This window comes from Anoplophora glabripennis, unplaced genomic scaffold (genome assembly GCF_000390285.2).
Source record: "Anoplophora glabripennis isolate ALB-LARVAE unplaced genomic scaffold, Agla_2.0 scaffold13, whole genome shotgun sequence".
NCBI classification, from domain to species: domain Eukaryota; kingdom Metazoa; phylum Arthropoda; class Insecta; order Coleoptera; family Cerambycidae; genus Anoplophora; species Anoplophora glabripennis.
In genome coordinates, this window is record NW_019416478.1 from 891,543 (window position 1) to 910,110 (window position 18,568).

Consider the following 18,568-nt stretch of genomic DNA (forward strand, 5'->3'; position numbering starts at 1 on the left):
CTCAGTGCAGAAGTTTTCTTTCGCTATGGCTGGTTACTCTAACGCAAAATTAACAGACATGCATTTCATGTATGGTCGTGCTAATGGGAACGCCACCGAAGCGCGACGTCTTTATGTTGACGCTTATCCAAATCGCCAGATTCCTTCACAACGCATGTTTGGAAGAATTCACCAAAGATTGCGTGATACCGGTTCCTTGAGCAAACAGTGCCATTTATCCGGAAGACCAAGGTCGGTATCCACTCCTAAAGCAGAAGAAATTCTAGCACTGGTAGAGCAGAATCCAGGTACGAGTGAGCGGAGAATATCAGCCGAGGTAGGAATTAGTGGTCCTCTTGTTTGGAGAATCCTTCACGAGCAACTGCTTTATCCATACCATGTGCAACGAGTACAGGCCTTAAATCCAATCAATGATCATCAAGCACGTTTGGTATTTTGCCGCTGGTTTCTACGTCATGATGCTGAAGACTCTCGTTTTCTTGCAAACATTCTTTTTACTGATGAGGCCCGGTTCACAAGAAATGGAGTGTTTAATTTTCACAATACGCATATTTGGGCCGACGAAAATCCTCATGCTCTAATAGAATCTGGACATTAGGCACGTTTTTCATTAAACATTTGGATGGGTATTGTAGGTGACAGGTTTCTAGGTCCTGTTGTTTTACCAAACCGATTAACAGACGCTGCTTACTTCAACTTTCTGCAGAACACACTGTATGAGTTTTTGGAAGACATTCCTTTGAATCAGAGGCAACAAATGTGGTTCCAGCATGATGGTGCTCCAGCTCATTTTTCCATGGCCGTTAGAGAGCATTTACACCAAACTTTTCCACATAGATGGGTAGGAAGGGCCAGACCTGTTTTATGGCCTCCAAGATCGCCTGATCTGAACCCTCTAGATTTCTTTGTTTGGGGATATTTGAAGACATTAGTGTATGGTACTCCTGTAAATAGCCTGGAAGAGCTGCAGCTACGGATTAATCAAAAGTGTCAAGAAATCCAAACCAAGGAGGGTGTTTTCGAAAGAGTTCGAATATCGTTGAGACGAAGATGTCGTGCCTGCTTGGAAATGGACTGAGGGCACTTTGAACATCTTCTGTAACTTTGTTTTTTGTTTGTTAAAAGCTTTCTTTGTCGGTTTATGCCTAATAAAATAAAATGTTTGAAAAACGAATAGTAGTCCATATCTCAGCAACCGTTACTTTGCGGACCCATGTTTATTAAGACTTTTCCGCTTATTTTGGTTCATACTATTACCTCCTGAAATATTTTACACTCTTTTTTAACACCCTGTATATTTACTCCATAATTACTCCAAATTATCCCACACTAACATCTGTGAACCACCCGTATTATGGAACCCGTCCCACATCTAACGTAGATGGCGCGGTACCGGAATTGTAAAATACGTGACGGCTTGTACATTCGCTCTTTTCTAAAACTATCGTCGAACCAAGCAGATCGTACTTCGCGACACCCATCCATTTTTATCGTGGAAGAATACTGCAAATTTTCAAACTGGTATGTAAATGTGGATTCTTTCCTTTTAATTACCTATTTTGTATTTGCTTTGCTTTTGAATATTTTGCTAATTCTTGTAATTTTAGTTATTTAATTTAGGTCCAACTTTGACCTCCATTTTGGTCAAGGGCACGTGGCGAGTCAACATCCACGAGGTGGCTTGGTTTGCTTATCTCTTCGTTTAGTAAAGTTTGAGAACCCGTTCTGTTGTTTTTTTATATTTTCAGATTATTTGATCGGGACATCGCCTGATTTTGACGATTACACAAAGGGTTATTGAACTTTCCGATTTCTTCGCAGACTGACAGAGTTCTCTGGGCCACTGGCAAATTGCATAGTCTAGGTCGAAAATGGTTGGCTCACGATCCTAAGGAATGGATCGAGGTAAGGTTCTTTTATTGTTCTTTATCTAATAAAGGCAGCTTTCTTCATTAGTCCTTGTGACCACCAAATTTAACCTTTTTTGTAGTCATATAAATGTTAAGGATGTAAACTGCACTAAACGTATCGTATATTATCTTTCTGGTTTTTTATTTAATTTTTTTTTTTAATTAAAGCTCTAGCAAAATTTTATCTTATATCTTTACCTTAATATCTTTTATTATACTTACCACATTTCATACCCACCATTTTGAAAAGGGCAGATAAAAAACTAATTCCTATTTTTCTATTACACAAGGTGTTTTTTGTTAATTTTAATTTTGCTTTAAATTTCGACATCTACTATACGATCTGGTTGTTTTCGAATTATCTTTTGTATCATTTATTTAGTAAATTATTAACTTTTATTGATTTTAAATAGTTGAAAGATTTTGAATCAAGTATTGCACAGATTTTCAAATGCTGTACATTTTTTCTTATTAGTTTAAATTTATTTAAATTCACACCATCCTTAGATTTGATTTCATCGTATTAGTTATAACAATAGTATTAAANTCTCGTTAGTATAAATTCAGTTAACTTTTCACCATCCTTAGTTTAGATTTCATCGTATTAGTTATAACAATAGTATTAAAATAATTAACTTTAACATTAATAGTAAATATTAAATTTAAATGTATATATATTACATTTTATTCCATAATCACCGACAACCAGACTGAGTATTATCGAACATTCGTTCGTTGTAAATATCCTACTTGCTTATATTATTTTTTCTCTGATTTCCAAAGAGACAACCTTCGATTGGATCCAGGGCTTCTAACCATCACCATCTTTGGGAGGAAGTTGTCATGGCCATCTACATCTGACAGATGACCATAGCGTCAACACCCCCTCAGATATCGTACAAACTAACCAGAGTAAGACCCTTCCATATAACCAAATCTTGTCAGACACACCATCACTGTTGCTTTTAAAACCTTATTAGTCAAGTAGAGATATCTAGTCAAAGTTCAATATGTTATGTCATCTGTTGTCGGAAATTTTAAATTAAACCTGATTGTAATTTGATAAAAATTGATATTTTTTTTTTGTAAAATTTAAAATTCGCTAACCTTACATTATATTAAATTTGTTTTAAGAATATTTTGTTTAAATCTTGCTCCTTCCTCATAGTATAAGAGCATATCTACACATTAAGAATTTTGTACTACACCCCACGACCTTGTGATCTCAATGCACCTGATTGTAGCTTAGCTGGATACATCTTTTTTAGTGTACCTGGGTTTTGTAACCAATTATCCCAAGGAGTTATTAGTCCAGGTGGACAAATAATAAATAACGTTACACGTTAAAAACTATTCGACACAAAAAAAAATAAGCTACCGCTAGAGTCCACCCGGATCCACACTGACGAGAGTATTGTCAGTTTTGGCATATTAACGACGAATTACTGACGCTTTTTCGTTCATATCTTTATAATAGAACTCGGTATGTTGCATTTAACGGTTTCGGATCCAAGACATATGTAGCTATATCGGGGGTTCCTCAAGGTTCGAACTTGGACCCGCTATTCTTTCTCTTATTTATTAACAACGTTGACAGTATGCTAAATTGTGAGAGGCTTTTATATGCTGATGACGTTACAACCTGTCAGCCAGGCCCACAATCTTCGGCAGTAACTCAATAAACTTAGAAATTAGTCGATTAACAACAAACAAATGCAAAGTAATCACCCGAAAATCCAATCACGTCCAATTCTTATATGGATCTACATACATACACTCAATCGGCACAGTTCTAACAAGGATTTGGTTCCAAGCAATAGGATTTACAATAAAAAACATTAAATCATTAACATTTTTAATAGTATATTATTCAACGAGCGTATAATGATGGGTATTATTCACGAGGCGAAGTTTACGGCCACGAGCCGCAGGCGAGTGGCCTAAATCACCGAGTGAATAATACCCATTATACGGAAGTAGAATACTATACTTTATCCACGACTACTAAATATTTCGGTTGAAGTTTTTTTTGAAATGTTTCGAAAAACATGGTATGTTAAGAAACAGATATACGACTCGCACAAATGAAGTCGCTGATGGCTCAGTGTAGATGCTCTTTCTCTTCCAACCGCGGGTCCCGGGTTCGAATCCGGTCTAGGAAAATTCACTTTTTTAATTTTTTTTTTATATGTACAGCACTGAATTGAAAATATTTAGTGGTTTACACGATAAAATTTTAAAAACGGATTGTTTGTAGCAGAACAATATAATATTATAGCTAAATTAAGGAAGCATCTGACAGTAGTGATTAATGACTCATTAATCACTGCCGTGATTAATGGGTATTATTAAAGTCGAGCAAACAGACGTATAATGGGTACATTATACAATAGTCGTGGATAATAGTATATTATTTAACGAGCGTATAATGTAGACGATTTACATTTTTTTGTCAATTCCTTGAAATATACCAACAAAGTATCTTCGGAAAACGAATTTGTGCCAATTTTTAGTCGCCAGTCCATAAAGCTGTTATATACAATTGTGTAATTTTTTCCTGATTTCTCTGGAAGTAATTCCAATGATGCTAATTTCGCGGCTTCACGAATTTCAGGAGGGGTGCATCGAATTTCATTTTCACTGTCAGAATTAAACTGCAAAATTACTGCAAAAGTCAAAATTGTTTTATTTTGCGAAGTGTTGTCAAACCAATTACATTAGTTACCATAGTAACAATAATTCAAGAAAGCTCGATTCTATTTTGTAGCGCGGTCAGAAGCTATAAGGGATACGTATAAAAATTCATATTCCACACCTGTGGAATATGAAACTCATATTCCACGGGTGTGAAACATGAGTTACATTATGCACTTACTATCACAATTATAATGCGTCTATTATTAAATAGTCATAGATAAAATATATTATGCTTTCTTTAGATCCAGCTTGAGTACTGTTCTTTATATTGTGATTTACTCATTTGTGATTATATTTAAACTAAAACTGAGTACTTTCACTCAAATATAGGTACTCCTTAATAAATTCTTCACGTAAACTCATATTTGGTGTATTTGTACCTAAATCAGAGTACATGTCCTCATTACTGAGTGCTTTTAAATATATATTAATTTCGAGTAATTTGAATGGCGCCGTGAAGATGGCACCACTTACATATTGCTTCTGTAATATCGACCACAGTTGATAGGGGCCCGTTAGATGCTCCAGAAAAGCGTGATCGCCAGGAGAACTGACCTTAGCCGGCGGTGGCGGGTCTCAGCTGGCGGGTCTCAACCAGGACAGGAGGAGGCCCCGCGAGGTGAATTAATTTCAACACTGTATGTCCTAATTAATCATTTATGAGTGATTTATTTTTGCACTCCATATTTTATTAATTAAAAACCAAGTCTGAGTAAAAAATTACTCAATAATAGTTAATTTAAATCATATTAGAGAAAAAGTTAACTCAGAATTGGTTTTATATACTCAGAATAGCATCAAAATTGATAGTTAGCAGTAACTCAGATTTGAGTAAAACTCACTCATTTCTGATGCAATAGTTATACTCATACTAATAGAGTGAAAATTTCACTCAATCGGGTGTGGACGGAAATTGATACATTATTGAGTAAAATTGAGTGAACATTGAGTGAAATTTTTTTACAGTGTAAACTACTAAGCTGCCACAGTGGTTTCTACACATATCTGTTATAGAGACAATATTATTTTAGGTCTCGATTAAAGATTAAGAAATTGGTTAACTGATCGAATGAATAGATTGTCATAACCTATATTATACGTTACAGATACGTAAGTAAGTAAGTATGGGTAACAATTTAACTATCCATTTATTTAACCAAATATCAATCGAGACTCAATATAATATTGTTTTTAATTATTGTAATCGAACCACTGTGTTTAAACATAATCTTCACCAAAATAACCGGATTAACGGACACATGTTCAGCACCACACGCCATACACCACGCCACGAGATGACCTAATGGGGACGATAGGAATAGACAAAGACAACGCACGACAACCATAGAATGGGGTAGGGTCACTCAATAAAGAGGCCATTTATTCCGATTTAGCTGCAAGTGCACCAAATACGAATTTATCTGTAGAATTTATTTAATGAGTACCTATATTTGAGTGAAAGTATTTAGTTACTCAATTATCAAAATGCTCAATATTGAGTGAAAATGTACTCAATAATTTCACTCAACGAATTCACTCCTTACCTTTATTGCGTTCACTCACAGCGATTTTTTTATACAGTGTAGGTTTCGAAAATCTCAGACAAAAAAAAGATCCCTAAAGATCCCAGCAGCCACAGTAGATGACAGATGCCAATGCTGGTGGCAGAGCGATGGCGGAGCCTCAGTTTCAAATTTTGGGAAAAAATGTCCCACATTTGACGAACTTGGAGCTGAGGTACACTCACTAAAAGATAAACTACCACATCGAACAACAAACTCAGACATCAGGGCGAGTAGAGTCGAGACGAAAAAACCTAGGGCGGAAATTCCTGCAGTACCACAGCAGAGCCACCAAAAACTATGATCGAACGTCTACCCTAGTACACCTTGCACCTAGCTAGAACTCGGTACATTATCATGCTTTTAATCATTCCTAACATTTACAAATGAAGAAATACAAAATATTTAAAAATTGTAACAGTATTTTTTCATTTAGATCTAGCTACGAACGAAAAAATGCCTGAATCCCACCACTACCAATTAATGAAAACGCAACCCAACGATTTAATTAAAATAGTGTATTTATTTTTTAGTAAGTAATTCCTTGTGAGTACCGAACCGACATACGCGCGTCCAAACACCGGTCGTGTCCAAGTTCCGATTTGATTAAAATTCCTCACATATTTAGTTTGTTACTTTTCGCCGTTTTATAAAAATCCAATTAAAATAACCATCGATCTGGGTCAGAGCGCGGAGAGAGGCAGAGACAAAAAAAGTATGAATTTTTATCAGGGAGTGACATTCCGATTTCGGGGCTTCGGATCGGGGAACAGGACGCGATAAAAATGTAAAGACTATACATGTCACCGACGATCCACATCGGATATATTCACAAAAGAATACGCCCGATGAAAAAACCTATCAGTGGCATTCCCTCTGTGCCGTTTGAAACGAAAATTGTTTTCGAACCTTGTTTGTCTCCTAACAATAAAATCCGGAGTCCATTGATATTTTTTCACAAAAAGGAGGACGTCATGAGCAAATTAAAGGGTTTGCTTTGATAATTTCCCCAGCTATGGCGGCTGTAACGAATTTTTCATGCGTTTTTGTTTACGTCCACGGGACGTTCCGGTAAAGGAGCTTTTTTCCCAGGCGGCGGCGGTTCTACTTCTGAAACGTGTAGGGGAGACGGGCGTAACAATAACAAATACGATTTATATAATTTTCCGTTCAAGTTAAAAATTGTCATAAAATTACTACAACGAAAACAACAAAAATTTATTCGAAACGTAAGCTTTAAAAATTCGTGAGAAGAAAACTTCATCGGGTGCTTCATTATACATATACAGGATGTCCGGTAAGTACCTCCTAATCTCTCGGGAGTGTATAGGGGAGGTCAAAATAAAACAAACTAGTCCTTCCTATAATTTTTTTTCCTAATGTGCCCCCTAACGGAGTTATGGGGGGTCAAAGGGGTACCTAGAAATTAACGTTTAGGGTTATAACTTTGAAACCACCCTGTATATTTTAATAAAATTTTCGTACGTTGTATTACACATGGAGCTCTACGATTTGATGCTAAAATCAACTTTTTGCTATTATCAGGTGTCCAGAAACGGACTGGCCCTATCACAATTTTTCTCAAAATTTTGACAGAAGTAATTTTATCAAACTGAAAATATTATTATTAGATACTCTGAAGGTTTTTCTTTAAAAATGGTACTCTTTATTTATTTCGAAAAAATGAACGGTTTGCGAGATAAATCGGTTTTGAAAAAAATTGGTAACAAATACAACAATTAAAATTTATTTTTTTTACATATTATTTCATGCATTTAATTTCTTTAACTTTATCAAGTCCAGAAATCTTTGAACGGGTTGGCTATACTTTATGAGCAAGTAGTGACCAATTAAAAATAACATTTGAAAAATAACTTACTTACAAGACATGCAACAAAGAACATTCAACAATGAACAAAGGTACCTAAATGTTACTTCGGTAGATGTTCAAAATGAGCACCCCGTACTTCAATGCACTTTCTAATCCTACGAATGTTTTCCCGGTGCACTTGAAATAATATTCCGTGATTATTGCGGAGATGGTCACAGTTCTGTGTTAGCCTCAGCAGAAGTTCCTCTCTACTATTTACGGGTGTTGAATAAACGTTATTTTTTAAATGACCCCACAGAAAAAAGTCTAATGGGTTTAGGTCGGGCGACCTAGGTGGCCATAATACAGGTCCGCCTCGACCTATCCATCGATCACCAAAAACATTCGTCAGATGTTGACGTACTAAACGATCAAAGTGGGGTGGTGCACCGTCATGCATGTACCACATTTCAGTTCTTATTTGAAGGGGCACTTCTTCTAACAAAATATTTAGATTTTCCTCTAAAAATTGCAAATAAAGAGCACCATTAAGTCTTTGCTCCAGAATAAATGGACCAATCAAATGATTCCCGATAATGCCAGCCCACACATTCACCATAAACCTTTGTTGGTAGCGAGTTTGAACTAAAGCGTGAGGGTTTTCTTCATCCCAGACATGTAGATTATGCGAATTAATTATGCCGTCTCTTGTAAAACCTGCTTCATCGGTGAACAAAATAGATGTACCAAAATTATGATTCCGAATATGATGCTGTAAAAACCAATTGGCGTATTGAAGTCTTTTTGGATAATCATCTGGAGACATAGCATGTACTTTTTGGATGTGGTACGGGTAAAGCAATTGTTCTTTCAGAGTTTCATGTACAGCCCATTTTGTAACATTGTTTTGCGCCGCAAGCTTCCTTATGCTATTTGAAGGATTATTAGCAACGTCTTCCAATATTTGTTCCTCTACATGAGGGTCTCGTACTCTCCTCGGGGCTCCTGCTCCACCACGGCGTGGCAAAAAGCTTCCTAAATAAAGGATTCGGAAGAAATTAGTTTCACTAACGTTTTTCACTATTTTTTTTTACCTGTTTCTCTTAAACTACGATCAACTCTTTCAAAAGTTTTTGGACTCGGCAAATGTCGACCCGGAAACCTTTCCTCATAAAGTCTTCTTGCCTCCACGGAGTTGCATAATGCTTCCCCATAAATTAGGTGCATATCAGCATATTCTGCACAGGAATATTCTTCCATTTTTAAATGTTATTTCTAACGGCTTAAAACGAATACCACAATAAAATTGAATTTTTATTCTGTCACGCGCCTTTGACAAGTACTTTAAAATCAACAGGGTCTAACAACGAAAACAATAGAAAAGAACTCCATGGAGACAAGAGCAATAATAATTTGTAGATGTATTTTGGTCATAGATGTTGATTTTACAAGAAACGGCATTATTCATTCCCTTAATTCACCACCAGTAAATGTTTATGGTGAATCTGTAGGCTGGCACTAGCGGGAATGATTTTATTGTAAAAAAATAAATTTTAATTGTTGTTGTATTTGTTACCAATTTTTTTCAAAACCGATTTATCTCGCAAACCGTTCATTTTTTCGAAATAAATAAAGAGTACCATTTTTAAAGAAAAACCTTCAGAGTATCTAATAATAATATTTTCAGTTTGATAAAATTACTTCTGTCAAAATTTTGAGAAAAATTGTGATAGGGCCAGTCCGTTTCTGGACACCTGATAATAGCAAAAAGTTGATTTTAGCATCAAATTCTAGAGCTCCATGTGTAATGCAACGTACGAAAATTCTATTAAAATATACAGGGTGGTTTCAAAGTTATAACCCTAAACGTTAATTTCTAGGTACCCCTTCGACCCCCCATAACTCCGTTAGGGGGCACATTAGGAAAAAAATTATAGGAAGGACTAGTTTTATTTTGACCTCCCCTATACACTCCCGAGAGATTAGGAGGTACTTACCGGACACCCTGTATTTCCAATTGTCAATTATTACTTTTTACCCAATATGCACAAATACATGGCATGAGTTGCAACAGAAACTTGGCAACAGCGCACGAGTATGCTGAGTTTATTATTTGTCATGTATATAACAGAGTCCGTAGAAAGGAAAATTTGCGACGAAAAGAAAGTATAAGTGCTTGAGAATTAGAACAGAAAATAGCAAAACCAGGAAAAAAGCTGTTGAAGAGAAAATTGTGGAGCCAAAACCTCCGCACACCGATCGAGGGCGTCAATTAATCGAGGTAAAGCGGGACGAGGGCCCTATACTTACCGTGTTATAAAATCATTGTTGTCAATGTAAAGAAAAATATTCTTTATGATTAGAAAGTAAGTAGACTGAGATATTTGCTTGTAGATATTGAATAAAATCGAGTTTAAAATACTTAAAAGTACATATTTCCATTTCTCAATTACTATTTTTTATCAAATATGCATAAATAATTGTCAAAANTTTGACTTGCTACCATAATATGTTATGTATTAATGTAAACCAATAAATATTCTATTCTATTCTATTCTGTTCTATTCTGTTCTGTTCTGTTCTGTTCTGTTCTATGCACAGCTGACTGCTTTAACCTATAAAATGTCGGATGAAGAGTCGGTAGAAAGGAAAATTTATGAGTGTTTGGGAATTTGAACAAAAAATAGCAAAAGCAGGAAAAAGTTGTTGAAGAGAAGATTGTGGAGCCAGAACCTCCGCACACCGTTCGAGAGCATCAACTAATCGACATAGAGTACATGGCACTACTATTTTTGCAAATTTAACATAAACTGGTTGAATTCCATTGCTTTTAAATTATCCATGCCAAATTTCATCAATAAATAAAGCAACATGTCGGAGTTATTCTATTTTCAAAAATGACTTGCATCCCACAATTTTTTACGAAAATTAATAATTACTTGAAAACTGCCACATTTTGGCCCATAGTACCTTATATGAAAATAGTCTAGAATTAGCTGTAGAATTGAAAAATGCATAAATATATATGTAGTGTTCCATTTGAAATAACAGCTGATGATGACTTCCGGTATAACCGGAAGTACGAGAAAGTTGATACTATTTTCAATCAATAGGTCTTGTTGATAAATCCCTGTATACAAATTTTCAGATTTCAATGCTGACTAGTTGTTGATTTTATTATTCCAAATTGAATTACACAAATAAACACAAGTTGAATGTGATCCATTTCTAATGACTAATTTGTGTATCGAAACGTTTATTTAAATTTCCCGCTACCTATCCTCATTCATAATCTATTGCGCTGTTGCCGTTACTCCTTCGCGTTTATTTCATGGCGGACTACAAGTCAGAACTTTTTATATTTGATAATTTATTTCTCTGTGAAATGTGCGATAACCTACTTTTTTCTTTCTCTCATCTATTAATTAATGATTCAGGTAAATGTTTATATTTTTTTGGTCTTACCATTCGCTTTTTTGGATATGCATTCTAGCATTTCCCATATGTTAAATANATTCTATTCTATTCTATTCTATTCTATTCTATTCTGTTCTATTCTGTTCTATTCTGTTCTATTCTGTTCTATTCTATTCTATACATTATGCTATGTAATAGCTCGCACAGCTGACTGCTTTAACCTATAAAATGTCTATAAAATGTGTGTTTGGGAATTTGAACAGAAAATAGCAAAAGCAGGAAAAAAGTTGTTGAAGAGAAGATTGTGGAGCCAGAACCTCCGCACACCGTTCGAGAGCATCAACTAATCGACATAGAGTACATGGCACTACTCTTTTTGCAAATTTAACATAAACTGGTTGAATTCCATTGCTTTTAAATTATCCATGCCAAATTTCATCAATAAATAAAGCAACTTGTCGGAGTTATTCTATTTTCAAAAATGACTTGCATCCCACAATTTTTTACGAAAATTAATAATAACTTGAAAACTGCCACATTTTGGCCCATAGTACCTTATATGAAAATAGTCTAGAATTAGCTGTAGAATTGAAAAATGCATAAATATATATATAGTGTTCCATTTGAAATAACAGCTGATGATGACTTCTGGTATAACCGGAAGTGCGAGAAAGTTGATACTATTTTCAATCAATAGGTCTTTTTGATAAATCCCTATATCCAAATTTTCAGATTTCAATGCTGACTAGTTTTTGATTTTATTATTCCAAATTAAATTGAATTACACAAATGAACACAAGTTGAATGTGATCCATTTCTAATGACTAATTTGTGTATCGAAACGTTTATTTAAATTTCCCGCCACCTATCCTCATTCATAATCTACTGCGCTGTTGCCGTTACTCCTTCGCGTTTATTTCTTGGCGGACTACAAGTCAGAACTTTTTATATTTGATAATTTATTTCTCTGTGAAATGTGCGATAACCTACTTTTTTCTTTCTCTCATCTATTAATTAATGATTCAGGTAAATGTTTATATTTTTTTGGTCTTACCATTCGCTTTTTTGGATATGCATTCTAGCATTTCCCATATGTTAAATATTCAAATTTTTGGTATTCATTAAAAACAAAAACAAAACGATAAATAATTCGATAATAATTCACAGAATTTGATTTCAGATGTCCAAAAAGGATATTTAAACTGCTTTTATAATTCTCATAGTGGTTTTATCTAATTTATCATGGGTAAAAATGTTTTCAAAAAATTTCAGATGATGGCTGAAATATATCCAAAACGAATTTAAAATGCTTAAAACAATTAACATATCAAAAACCAAGGCGTATTTAAAGAAATTAAGTTGATCGAAAACGAAACCAGACGAAACTGACATTTCGTTGAGAAAGTTCGGAAAACATAAGTTAGATAGAATAGAATAATTAGATTTTTTCAAACTACTTAATATAACCGAAATAAAAATAGAAATCCATCTTTTTTTTATATCTACTTACAGTTGACCTACACGGATTTTTAATTGTGAGTTACTAATAGACTGCAGTCTGCACTTCTCACCTGTAACAAAGAAAATAAATTAGTAAAAAATAATTTTAGTTAGTTTCAAACAGGCAATCACTTCAAACGGAATTACAACTACAGAGCTAATTATTAAACATAATCGAATCGAATAATCGATCATGTTAACTGTATATTTAATATCAAATGTATAATAACGTAAAGTTACGTTTGAAATTTGTATTAACGTTCGTTCAACCCCATCGTAAGACCGAGGCACTCCCAAATGCCGAATAAAATCTTATGCTCCGTTGCACTTAAACCGGATCCACGCAATCTAAGTTCTACATTGCACAAAACATTCGTTGTCTAGGGTAGCATGAATATTCTGAATAATACAGAGTGTTCACGAACAATAGTAGGTACAATACATTAATAAATAACCGAGCTTAAAATTAATAACAAATTAAAACTGTTAAAATTGATTGAGAACTTCTGGAATCGTTCTCGACTCACATGCTACACAGAAAGAGGTGAATAGTGTTACCATAAATGGACTACGGAGTGCATATTAATAAGTGTGAATAAAAATGGCCCGTCATTGCAGTAACAATGAATTAGCGACTTAGCTAGCGGTGGACACAGCGGTTCCAAACCTGTTCTCATGTGTCAATGCGATAAGTCAGTAGGTTTTAAAAAAATACGTTCTGTTCGCTAAAAATATTTATATCAATCTAGTTTGCGCACCTCGATCTATTTACATATTCTGCAAATATCCTTTACAAGCTTGTGAACATCCTGTATAAAATGTTTAGTACTGGCGTTACCACAAAAAAGAGCAAATCGTTAAAATATAAGTCACAAAAACGTTTCATTAAACCTAGAAAAAACGAACTAACATTGTTGAAACTTCGACCAATAAGAAGTACAATTTTATAACTATTTCCAATATTACTTCCACTGACACTAAATAAAAAATAGGCCACAATTAAATTCTAACTCACAAAAAATGTTCGTGTGCTACGTTAGAGTCAATTACACAAAGGGGATTATCAAAGCAGGAAATTTTTTGCTGACTTGGAATAATTCAAACGGGCAAAAGTAATTGAATTTATAAAACAATGGAACAAGTGGTAGGCCGGTAAAAAAAAACGTCTGCCACGAACACAACTGAGAACGTCTAATCAACCTTTTAACCTTTACTGACATATCAGTAAACAGTTTTAGAAGAATGGATATTCAGGGGGTAGAAAAAGTCACCCTTAAGTCTTGTTTCATGCGTAACTTTTTTCTTATTAATATCTTACCATTTAAAAATTCATTTCAGATAACTTGATTAATTTTGAACAAAAAAGGATTCTTATAGGTAATTTTTATTAAATATGTGATGACACAAACCATTATAAATTATTAACTTTCTTATTTTAAATGCAACACCCTGTACATTATTCAATTTTTGGATTCTTCAGAAAATTCTAGACATATTTCATATACAACGTCCTATACCTATCTTCAACTGTTTCGGAAATATTAAGTGTTTTCAGATTTATTGCAAAAATTAACATTAAAAAAGAAAATTATTTGATTACAGAAATTCGCTACAACACACTCAATACTTATTTCCCATTTAGCTCTTGATAATGAGAAAGTAAGCAAAAACCATTTCAGCGTTCCTTTTAATGTTAATTTTTGCAATAAATCTGAGAACACTTAATATTTCCGACATTGTTCATGAAATTTGTCTAGAATTTTCTGAAAAATCCAAAAATTGAATAATATACAGGGTGTTGCATTTAAAATAAGAAAGTCTGTATTCACCACTGTTACATGACACACCCTGTATAAAAAGTTTTTGTTGAAAAAAATACGCAATTAAAAATACCAATCAACGTATCCGAGCGTTTTTTCGAACACGCCCCATTTATTTATTATTGAATTTACTCGTATTCCATTTGGCTGATACAAACTGTATGCAAGATTTCAAATAATGCCTTTTTGTCGATTTTGCGATAAAAATGTTTTTTAATAATTGAAAAACATTTCATAATTAATTATTAATGTTGTATATCCAGAGCAAAAATAGAGCAATAATTAATATGTTCAACTAATAAACACCCCCAGGGGTACAATCTTGCCGAATATTGTACCTATCATCTATCAATTTAACGCACCCCTCCTGGGTAAAATAACACTTTACTTCCGTCACGGCTTACAATTAATTACACTGACTCACTGACATCACTTGCAATAATTACAAACTTGGTACAACTTACTCTCCAAGCTGACATCCGCGCTCAATCACGTTCTTGTACAACACAACACATGTTTCTAGTTCCAGGGTGGAAAACGAACAGTTTTTTATCAGATGATTGCAGCAGATTTTTCAGTGGAATCCCATGATAAACACGATAGAAACATAAATTTGTATATGTCTAACACTATCCAGAAAAAAGAATGAAGTAATTGCGTAAAGTAAAACCTTTTCCTATAAATTTGAGGAGGGATCCGACAAGAAAATAAATCCAGATCGAATATTCTTATTAATACCTTCTAATTAACTATATTGATGCAATGAAAATATTTTTGGAGCCTCGGACTCCGCTGACAGTTCTATCTTCGTAGGCCAGGCGACTTTTTTTTCGGCAAGCTGAATTTATCACTATAGATGCTAAATAGTATGTACAATAATTTATTAGTTTCCACAGTCATAAAAATGGGGGGAAGATTGTTTTTACAGGGTGGTTAATTGTATAATTTTTACGTAAATTCACGTTTTTCGCTTATAACATGTTTCCGTTTATTTCCATGAGAAAACAGTAAAGTACTTTTTTTTTCGCCCTTAAAAGACCTACAAAACTAGCCCTCGAGCGTCAAAAAATATTGATTAGATCAAAAGTTACAAACAGAAGAAGTTTATTTATGACTTTTGAATTGAACATTTATAAACTGCGTTATTATTACCAGAACGTTTTGGCATCGCATCCTCTCATTCCTTATCACTGTCTAATAATAACTCACACGAAATCTGGAATCGGTAAGTTGAATAGTTTACAAGTTATGGCCTTATAAACAAATTACCTAACTCCCGAGGATCTTCCACAATCGCACTGACTTTTTTCATGGTAGATTTCATAATAATACATTAAAATCTATCATTTTTTGTTTAATTTCAAATTTGCGACCTGGAATTTTTTTTTATCTTTTAGCCTTAGTTGCAAAATGAAATATACGACGCACGAACGTGATATAGTTATATATTATTACATCTTCGGAAAGCTTATGAAAACAGCTTTAAGTTAAAAAAAAATCTTCAAAATTCGTTGAAAAACAACAGAGTTACAGGCTGTCAAATATATTATTTTCAAGCGAATTTCGCTTATTTAAGGGCAGGACAAAGAATATTATCGTCATTTTCTTCGGACTCGTTGTCGTTCGCTTCCCCTACCCTTACGCCGCGCTACGACTCGCCAAAAAATTAAGCCACCCACTGATTTTTGACAATATTTCTTATGGACTTACATACTTCCACAAATAAAATATTTTTATCTGGGAAAGTACTCGGGTTGCCGGTTATGACGGTACTTTTTTTTGCAACTACCAACCTAATTTGTTTAACAATAGGCCGTCAACTTTGACAGTCTGTACCTCCGTTGTTTTTCAACGAATCTTGACGTTTTTCTTTTAAATTAAAGCTCTTTTCATAAGTTTTCCAAATATGTAATAATATTTAAGTATATCACGCGCGTGCGTCGTATATTTCATTTTGCAACTAAGGCTACAAAATAAAAAACTTTCTAGGTTACAAATTTGAAATTTAAAAAAAAATCATAGATTTCAATGTATTATTATGAAATAGTCATTACCCAGCTTATTTTCCTGGCCTATTTGTTCACAAAAAACATTTGCAGTTAATTCGCAATAAAACATCTTTTCTGCAATAAAAACTAAAGTTGAACTGATGATTACCTAAAATTGAACTAGCAACTCTTCCATTTACTGCAAAAAACTATGCACCTCCTTTTATGTAGTATGTGGGTCGGAGTCGATTCCAGAAATTCTCAAACAAATTTTAGTAATTTTAAATATTAAAAATTCTTATTATTAATTAATTCTACGTACCATATTACAAGTTATAAACAATTAATATACTGGGTGTTACAAATTAGTAGGTCAACCCGTTAACCACATACTCTTTGGACGAAAATAAAGGGACTTTTCGTATGTGACTTTTCCATTCAGAGCCACATATTCAAAATACAAAATACGAAAAATTTAAAAAATATCAAAGCGCGAATGGAGAGGAGGGGGGTTGAAGTACCAATGAACTCTCTAATTTTTTTTTGAGTAATTTCATAGTTATTTCCAAAGTTCATGTTCTACGCAAGGTGGCAGAAAAAAAAGAGTCATTACCTATCACAATTAACAAAAGGACAAACTGTAAAGAAGTAAAGCTACTCAATTTCGGACAAATATGCGTTCCTTTCGAAGGGAACACTACCCTTTCAGCACGGGCACACTCGCCCACTCAATACAATTAATATGTGACAGACCAGTTGATTAGAATTGAGAAAGGGCCTACCTCATGCCCGCCACGAGCTTTTGAGAAAATTAATGTCCTGCCTATAATAGGCAATGTAAATTATTCGAATTTATCATTAAGGCATTTTTCGTGGCTTATTAATCATTTCTGACTGGAGGCAGTTCCGACGAATGTATTAGTATGCAATAACAAACGCTACACTGAGAAAACGGTTACTGGTGGAAGGGAAATGATTATTCGTAAATAAAATGAAAACGACTGGGTTTAATATAGGGAAACTTTAACAAAGTTACACTCAATTTTAGTGTAGATTGCGAATATGTTGAAAAATGGCGGGATTCCTTTTATAAATTTGGAGTTTTCCACATTTTCTCCTATGTCAAGTCCTATAAATTCTCTACAAAATGTCCAATTCCCACAGAAAAATACACCTTTGTTTCCGGGAAAACTAAATTTTGCTGATAGTCTGCATCTGTCAATATTTGCCTAAAAATCAAAATATTTCGGAAACGGTCAATCCCAAGTATGAAGTATGCTATATATTGTTGTAAAATATAATTTTGCCGATGTTGCGTTTGTTGTGTGTTTTTATTTTGTTTGTGTAGATTGTATTTTGGTTAAACTGCGAGTTGTTCAATACAAACCTTTTTATGTATTACCTTGCACTTTATTTTATCCCTGCCAGCTGTTGTTAGATGCTTATTTTATATTAGAAGTCTCAGAAGTCGGTTCTATGTCTTTTTATACACAAACTAGTGCAACGCAACGTTAGAATAAATAGAGTTTCAACTTCAATACAGGCTTTATTCAAATTTTGTTAAATTACTTAAAACTTTCAAACTTGTCAACTTAATACCTCTATGTACTAATTTTTTATTTATAACAATAATAAAAAATATTGTATTAAATTTCATTGCCTTTTCTTTTCAGGTTACAGCCAACACAAAGTCAAAAAAACACAGTCCTTATAACTGTGTTTTTTTTTTAATTTACTAGTAATTAATATTCTTTTTACAATTTTAAATACTTGTCCTAATATTGCATGTTGCCTATCATTCAGGGGTCTATCTTATTTCTATTCTCATGACTATTTATTTAACTAGAATTAAAAATGGCTGGCC

General features: G+C 33.9%; 1 long non-coding RNA gene across 1 annotated transcript; it reads left to right on the forward strand.

Moving 5' to 3' along the window:
- Positions 1-1,445: 1,445 nt before the first annotated feature.
- LOC108904539 lies at positions 1,446-2,952 on the forward strand. Its single transcript, XR_001964235.2, has 3 exons — positions 1,446-1,521; positions 1,749-1,905; positions 2,694-2,952. It is a non-coding gene; the product is annotated as an uncharacterized LOC108904539 (long non-coding RNA).
- The last annotated feature ends 15,616 nt before the right edge of the window (positions 2,953-18,568 follow it).